The sequence below is a fragment of the Chrysochloris asiatica genome, unplaced genomic scaffold, assembly GCF_000296735.1.
Source record: "Chrysochloris asiatica unplaced genomic scaffold, ChrAsi1.0 scaffold00110, whole genome shotgun sequence".
Classification (NCBI taxonomy): Eukaryota; Metazoa; Chordata; class Mammalia; order Afrosoricida; family Chrysochloridae; genus Chrysochloris; species Chrysochloris asiatica.
The window spans coordinates 5,983,928-5,992,094 of NW_006408628.1; positions in this window are offsets into that span (position 1 = coordinate 5,983,928).

Consider the following 8,167-nt stretch of genomic DNA (forward strand, 5'->3'; position numbering starts at 1 on the left):
GAGATGGACTGGTCAAGTGGCAGCTTGGATGGACTCAAGCGTGGCAACAATAGTGAGGTTGGCCCAGGATCAGGCAGTGTTTCATTCTGCTGTGCATAAGGTCGCTATGAGTCAGTACCTACTTGATGGCACCTAATAACAACAACAACAACAACAACAACAACAACAACAACAACTTATCCCGTTGTTGGACTACTGAGGTTCACCCTTGTTTCTACTTTCTGGTTAGATTCCTCCTCAACAATCTCTCTCCCACAACCTAAGAACTTAGAATTGCATTTGTGAAGGTCAAGTTCTGCATTGAGTAGGGCCGAGGATGAGCCCCAAATCCCTGGCTCTCTCAATTGTCTATTATACTGCCTCCTCCTGACTTTGGGGCTCCCTGTGGCTTCAGAAGTTTCAGAGCTGACTCTACTAATAACTGACCCAGCAAATCATAAGCTTTCTTTAAAGTAAACAATTTAAGATGAGTATTTAATGAGCTGCTTTTATGTAGCCATTCTTAGATCTGTTTCTTTAAGGAACATAGAAAAAACATACCTTAACGACAGTGACTTTTCAAGTAGCTCATGAATCCCTTGGATCAAGACTACAAGGCTGTATGTAATCATTTCACTTATTTGCTTTACTTCACTTATTTGGATTACAAGGCTGTATGTAATCATTTCACTTATTTGCTTGGTAGATCTACTGTGGATCTGGAAATCAGTGTCCTCCCATCATGAGTGTCGGTGATGATGAATTTTTATCTATTCAATAAACATATATTAGGCACATAATGTCTTTTAGGCACCAGGAATGTCACAATGGCCAAGTCACTCATCATGCATGACCAAAGAGAGCTTATGTTGGGTGAAGGCAGAAAGGCAACAGTCAGAAACAAAATAGTTTTGAGAAGTGCTGTAATGGGGCAAATGAGGGTGTGAGAGTAATTAACAAGGTGTTTTGGAACCTAGTATATTTAGACTGGGCAGGAAAGCAAGTAGAGCGGTACATGAAGTTTGCAAGGATGTAGCGGTGTGAAAGAAAGAACATTCTAGGCACAGGAAAAACCACGGGTGCTTCCATCACTTATTGCTGCATAACAAACTACCTTTAAACTTAGTGGCTTAAAACAGCAATGCATTATTATCTCTCACATTTCCATGGGTTGACTGGGCTCTACTCGGTGCTTGTTCTCTGTGGGTGTCTCTCATGCAGTTGCAGCCAGACAGCATCTGTAGCTGGAGGGGTCTGAAGGTTTGCTTGAGCTGGATATTCAGGATGGTTGGGCTGGCATGATAGATGGTTGGAATAGCTGACTATCAGTGCTTTCTTTCCACTTACTCTACATGGCTACTTGGGCTTTCTTATAGTACGGTGGACTCAGGATTGTTGAACGTCTTATATAGAGCCTGTTTTCCCCCAGAATGAAGAGGAAGGAGGATGTTGCCTGTCTTCTTAAAGACTAGGCCTGAACCTGACCTAGAGGTGTTTCTGCAACATCTGATCATAGATGTCACAGGCTAGCTAGATTCAAGGAGATGAACAATTAGCTTCCATTGTTCAAAGGAAGAAAGGCTGGTACATTCATGGAAGGAAGGGATTGAGAGTGGCTCCTGTGGGGAAAACCTACTACAATGTGCTAAAGCTTTGAGATAGAAAAGACTTGCTATGTAAGAGCATCAGAAAGACAGCCAGTGTTGCTAAGTATAGTGAGGGTGGCACATGATGAGGTAGGAATGATTTGTGAAAGGAGTTCCAGTAGAGATAATTGGTGCATGGAGTCCCTGTAGGTGTGACTGGTGCAAGGAGTCCCTGTAAGTGTGACTGGTGCATGGAGTCTCTGTAGGTGTGACTGGTGCATGGAGTCTCTGTAGGTGTGACTGGTGCATGGAGTCCCTGTAGGTGTGACTGGTGCATGGAGTCTCTGTAGGTGTGACTGGTGTATGGAGTCTCTGTGGGTGTGACTGGTGCATGGAGTCTCTGTAGGTGTGACTGGTGCATGGAGTCCCTGTAGGTGTGACTGGTGCATGGAGTCCCTGTAGGTGTGACTGGTGCATGGAGTCCCTGTAGGTGTGACTGGTGCGTGGAGTCCCTGTAGGTGTGACTGGTGCATGGAGTCTCTGTAGATGTGACTGGTGTATGGAGTCCCTGTAGGTGTGACTGGTGTATGGAGTCTCTGTAAGTGTGACTGGTGCATGGAGTCCCTGTAGGTGTGACTGGTGTATGGAGTCTCTGTAGGTGTGACTGGTGCGTGGAGTCTTTTTATGTAAGGCATCAAAGGGAATCTAGATTTTTTAGAGTCATGGAAACCTCTAGGCTTTCTGGTCCCCATGAGCTGATAGAAGGGCTCCTTTCGTGCCTCCCTCCAATCCATCCTTAGTTCTTGCCAACAAGTTATCCTAGTTACCAACCTGTTGTAGGTAAGTGCCATCAAGTAGGTTCCGGCTCATAACGACCCTGTATAGGGTTTCTGAGAAACAGCTAGTGAGTTTGAGCTAATGTCTTTGCAGTTCAAAACAACTTTAAAGTCAAGTGCTTATCCTGTGGTTCCATCCTAGGACTTCCTCCTGGAGTCTAGTTCTGATCATATGCTCCTCTTGCTCCCAAAGCTTTCATGAGTCTCCAGTGTGTCCTGAGTCAAGCACCAAGTTTCCACCCCAGCCTGCAGGGCCCTCTGTCAAGTTGTGAATTTACACCTTTTCCTCACTTTTTTTTTTTTTTGCTCAACACATCAGATTAGATCCATTGTCCTTTGTCTCCCTGTCTCCATGCCTGTTCACTCTGCTTGGAATGCTCTCTTTGACCCCATCTCCATCTGCTGGAATCCGAGCCTTTCTATAAAATGTCCTTCCAATGTCACTTTCTCAAACTCAAACTGTCTCCTCCCTCCTTGGCACCCTCCTGATTCTTTCTGATACAAAGCAGAGGCAACGCTTTGGGAGGTGCAGTTACGTTTGTACTTGTCTGGCCCTCACTTTCACGGGCAGCGTCTGCTCTGTGTTTGGGGACAGACAATATGACTCCCTTGATTCTTCTGCCATCCAGCCCCAGGCCTTTCACATGGCAATCCTTCAGTTGATGTCTATGAATTAAATAGGGTCACAATGAGTTGGAATTCACTTGCTGGCAGGGGATTTGGTTTTGAGTCTCTGGGCCACCAGCCTCCATTTGTCTCTTTCCTTTCCCATGGCAAAATGCAGCACTCAGCTCCCAGCAACCCGTGGTTCATGGCCCCAAGATTCTTGGAAGTTATTTCCTGCTGGATCATGGTGTTGTCAGTTCTATCTGTCAAGCCTGTATAGGCCAGAACCTGGTCCCAAAGAAATGGAGAGGTTCTGATTCTAAAGGCTCCCCTGCCTCTCCTTTTCTAGCTGCCTGGAACTTGTTTTCATTGGCAGGAGGAAGACCTTGGTCACCACTTCATTTTCCATTTATAGGCATATATGCATCTTTATAGTTCTTTTTACAAAATGACAATGTTCTCAGCTCAGAAAGGAGGGAGAGAAAGCTGAGGGTCATGCAAAGCAAAGAAAACATTTGATACAAGATCTCCAGGGCTTTTCTACAAATTCATTGCCCGTGATGGGGCATTTTTGCTATCTCTAGTACTCTTTCATCTGTACATTAGCCTTAAACTTTACTGAAAGGTAGATCAGGACTTGGACAGGACATGTGACAAAGTCTCTTGAAAAGGGATATGACACTCTGATCTGAGATCGTGTCTACACAGTTCTTGAGTTATTGTTCTGATACCCAGGTGCTCTGCGTGCAAAGATAGTGGTTGTTGTTTGATAAGCCATGCTCAATGGGATCAAGACCACTGTGACCCATAGGGTTTTCTCTGGTTGATTTTTTAGAAGGTCACCATGCCTGTCTTCATAGTCTGCCTTAGATCAGAAGATCTGCTGTAACCTGTTCAGCATGCCATTGCTATTGTTAAGTGTCATCAAGTCAGTTCTGACTCATAGTAACCCTGTGTAGGGTTTCTGAGGAGCAACTGGTGGATTGGAACTGCTGACCTTGTGGTTAGTGTTGTTGTTGTTAGATGCCACAGAACGAAACACTGCCCAATCCTTGGCCAACCTCACTATTGTTGCCACACACGAGCCCATTGATGCTAACACTTTAATAGTCTATTGCTTATTCTATAGTGCCACATAACAACTTGTAAACCACCACAGACAGACAGGTGATGACTAGACTTGAGGTGCAATCAAGCCTGGGTCTCCTACAGAGCAGGTGAGAGTTCTGCCACTGGAGAACCACTGTTTCTTGTGGTCAGAGGTAGACTGCTAAACTCTGTTGTCTCCCATTTGTCTATCACACAAGCTATGACTTGATACGAACAGGAGGGATATTAACAGCAAACACTTGAATAGTGCTTAGTCTATGTCAGCCACTGTTTTAAGCATTTGTTAAATTCCTGTTGTTGTTAAGTGCTGTGGAGTCAGTCCTGAATCATGGCGACTCTTTGTAGGGTTTCCAAGGCTTTTAAATCTTTGTGGAAGTAGAAAGGTTCATCTTTTATAAATAGTAGCATATAAAAACCACAGTGTTGGTAGTCTGAGCACAGCAGTTGTTCCTTAGAAGAAAGATGAAGCTTTCTGCTCCTGTAAGGATCTGTAGCCTAGGAAAACATCTACAGGGTTGTTATGAGTCAGAATCAACTATATGGCACTTAGCAAGCAAACAAACAAATGCATGCAATCTGCATGATAACTCCATGAGTTATTGCTGTTGTTAGGTGCTGTCGAGTTGGTTTTGACTCATAGTGACCATAGGCACAACAGACCAGGTCCTGTGCCAACCTGAGAGTCATTGTTATACATGCATCCACTGCCACATGCCAATCCATCTCATTGAGGGTCTTCTTCTTTTTCACTGACCCTCCATTTTACTAAGCATGATGACCTTTTCCAGGGACTGGTCCCTTCTGATAACTTGCATTTGTCATACTGTGGGGACTTGTGTGTTCTGTGATGCTAGAAGATATGCCACCAATATTTTAAATACCAGTAGGGTACCTCCAATGTGGACAGGTTTCAGTTGGGCTTCCAGACTAAGACAGACTAGGAAGAAGGAGAGTAAGACTACTTTTGAGTGTTTACCCACTGAAAACCCTATGAACAGTAGTGGAACCCTGTCAGATAGTACCAGAATATTGAATATTGAAACATGATGAAGAGCACCAGACTTTCAAATAAAGTGCCAGATGATGAGACCTTCAGGTTGGAAGACACTCAAAGGAGAGTTGACTGTGATGACACAAATGGAGTAAAGCCTTTGGGACCTTCATTTGCTGATAAGTATTTCTCAAAATACCAAGAAACAGCTGTAAACATCAATTAATAATTGGTACATGCAATTGTATGAAGTATGAATCTAGGAAAATTGGAAATTATGAAAAATGAAATGGAACACATAAAGATTGATATCTGGAGGGCATTAGTGAGCTGAAATGAACTGGTATTGATCATTTTGAATCTGACAATCACGTGGTTTACTATGCCAAGAATGACAAACTGAAGAGGAATGGAATTACATTCATCATCAAAAAGAACATTTCAACATCTATACTGAAGTATAATGCTGTCTGTGATATGATAATATCCATACACCTACAAGGCACCGATCAGGCAGTGTTTGGTTCTGCTGTGCATAAGGTCACTATGATTTGGTACCAACTCAATGGCACCTAATAACAACAATAACAAGGCACCCCAGAGTCCTGGTGTGGCGCTGCAGGTTAATGTACTGGATTGCAAAATCAGTTTGAACTGTAAGGTTGGTGGTTCAAGCTCAACAGCTACTCCTTGGAAACCTTATACAGGGTCACTATGAGTCAAAACAGACCTGATGGCACTTAACAACAACAACTATAAGACCACTATTATTCAAATTGCACACCAACCTCTAATGCTAGTGGTGATGAAATTAAAAAATTCTACCAACTTCAGTCTGAAATTGATGAAACACACAATCATGACGTACTGATAATTACTGGTGACTGGAATGCTAAAGTTGGAAACAAAGAAGAAGGATCTGTAGTTGGAAAATATGGCCTTGGTGATAGATATAATGCTGGAGATCACATGGTAGAATTTTGTAAGACTAATAACTTGTTAATTGCAAATACTTTTTTTCCAAGCAACATAAAAGACAGCAATACACATGAACCTCACCAGATGGCAAACACAGAAAACAACTTTACTATATCTGTGCGAACAGATAGTGAAGAAGCTCCATAATATCAGCCAAAACAAAGCCAGGGCAGACTCTGGGACAGGTCATCAATTGCTCATATGCAAATTCAGGCTTAAGCTGAAGGAAATTTAAATGAGTCCATGAGAGCTAAAATTTGACTTCAAACATATGTCACCTGAATTTAAAGATCATCTCAAGAACATATTTGATGCATTAGACCCTAATGACCAAAGACCAGAAGAACTTGGGGTGGCATCAAGAACATCATAAAGGAAGAAAGCAAAAGGTCATTGAGAAGACAAAAAAGAAGGAAAAGACCAAAATGGGATGTCAGAAGTGACTCTGAGACTTGCTCCCCAGTGTAGAGATGCCAAAGCAAATGGAAGAAATGAGAAAGTGAAACTGCTGAATAGAAACTTTCAAAGGGCAGCTCAAGAAGACAAAGTTGAGTATTATAATGAAATGTGCAAATGGCCTGGAGTTAGAAAACCAAAAGCAAAGAACACATTCAGCATTACTCAAACTGAAAGAAGTGAAGAAAAACTTCAAACCTAAACTTGTAATATTGAAGGATTTTATGGATAAAATATTAATGATGCAGAAAACATCAAAAGAAGATAGAAGGAATACACAGAGCCACTGTACCAAAAAGAAATGGATGATATTCAACCATTTCAAAAAATAGCATATGATCAAGAGCTAATGGAATTGAAGGAAAAGCGCACTAAAGGCACTGGCAAAGAACAAGGCTCTGGGAATTGATGGAATACAAATGGAAACTTTTAAGAAACTGATGCAGCACTGGAGGCACTCACTCATCTATGTCAAGAAATTTGGAAGACTGCAATCTGGCCAACTGGAAGAGATACATATTTGTGCTTATTACAAAGAGAGGAAACCCAATGGAACACAGAAATTGTTGGACAATATCATTAGTATCATATGAAAGTAAAATTTTTCTAAAGATAATTTAAAAATGGCTGCGACAGCACATTGGCAGGGAACTGCCAGAGATTCAAGCCAAATTCAGATGAAGATATAGAAAGAGGGACATCACTGCTGAGGTCAAATGGATCTTGACTGAAAGCAGAAAATACCAGAAAGATGTTTACTTGTGCTTTCTTGACTATGCAAAGGTTTCCCACTGTGTGGATCATGAGAAGCTATGAATAGCACTGATGAGAATGAATATTTGGCGACACTTAATTGGGCTCATGAGAAACCTGTACATAGACCACCAGGCAGTCATTCAAACAGAAAAGGGGACACTGAAGGGCTTAAAATTAGGACAGTTGTGTGCCAGTGTTGTTCTTTCACCATTTTTATTCAATCTGTATGCTGAGTAAATAATCCAAGAAGCTGTTTTATAGAAAGAATAATGTGGCGTAAGGATTGGAGGATGACTCAGTAACAACCTGTAATATTCAGATGATACAACCTTGTTTGCTGAAAGTTGAAAGGAGTTAAAATACTTACTGATTATGATCAAAGACCACAGCCTTCAGTATTTAACAAAATGAAAAGCCTCACCATTGGACCAATATATAACATCCGTATAAATGGAGATAAGATTGATGTGTCAAACACTTCATTTTGTTGGGATCAACCAGCACTCTGGAAGCAGGAGTCAAGAATTCAAACAATGTATTGTATTAGGCAAATCTGCTGCATAAGACCTCTTTAAAGTGTTCAAGAGCAAAGATGGCAGTTTAAGGATGAAGATGCATCTGACCCAAGCCATAGTATTTTCAATAGCTTCATATGAGTGTGAAATTTGGACTAGGAATAAGGAAGACTGTAGGAGAATTGATGCATTTGTTACGGTGTTGGAGAAGAATATTATAAGTACCATGGACTGCTTGTTGTTGTTGTTTTTAAGTATTGTGGAGTCAGTTCTGACGCATAGTGACCCTGTACAGGGTTTCCAAAGATGTACATCTTTATGGGAGCAGAACACCTCATCTTTCTCCCACAGAAC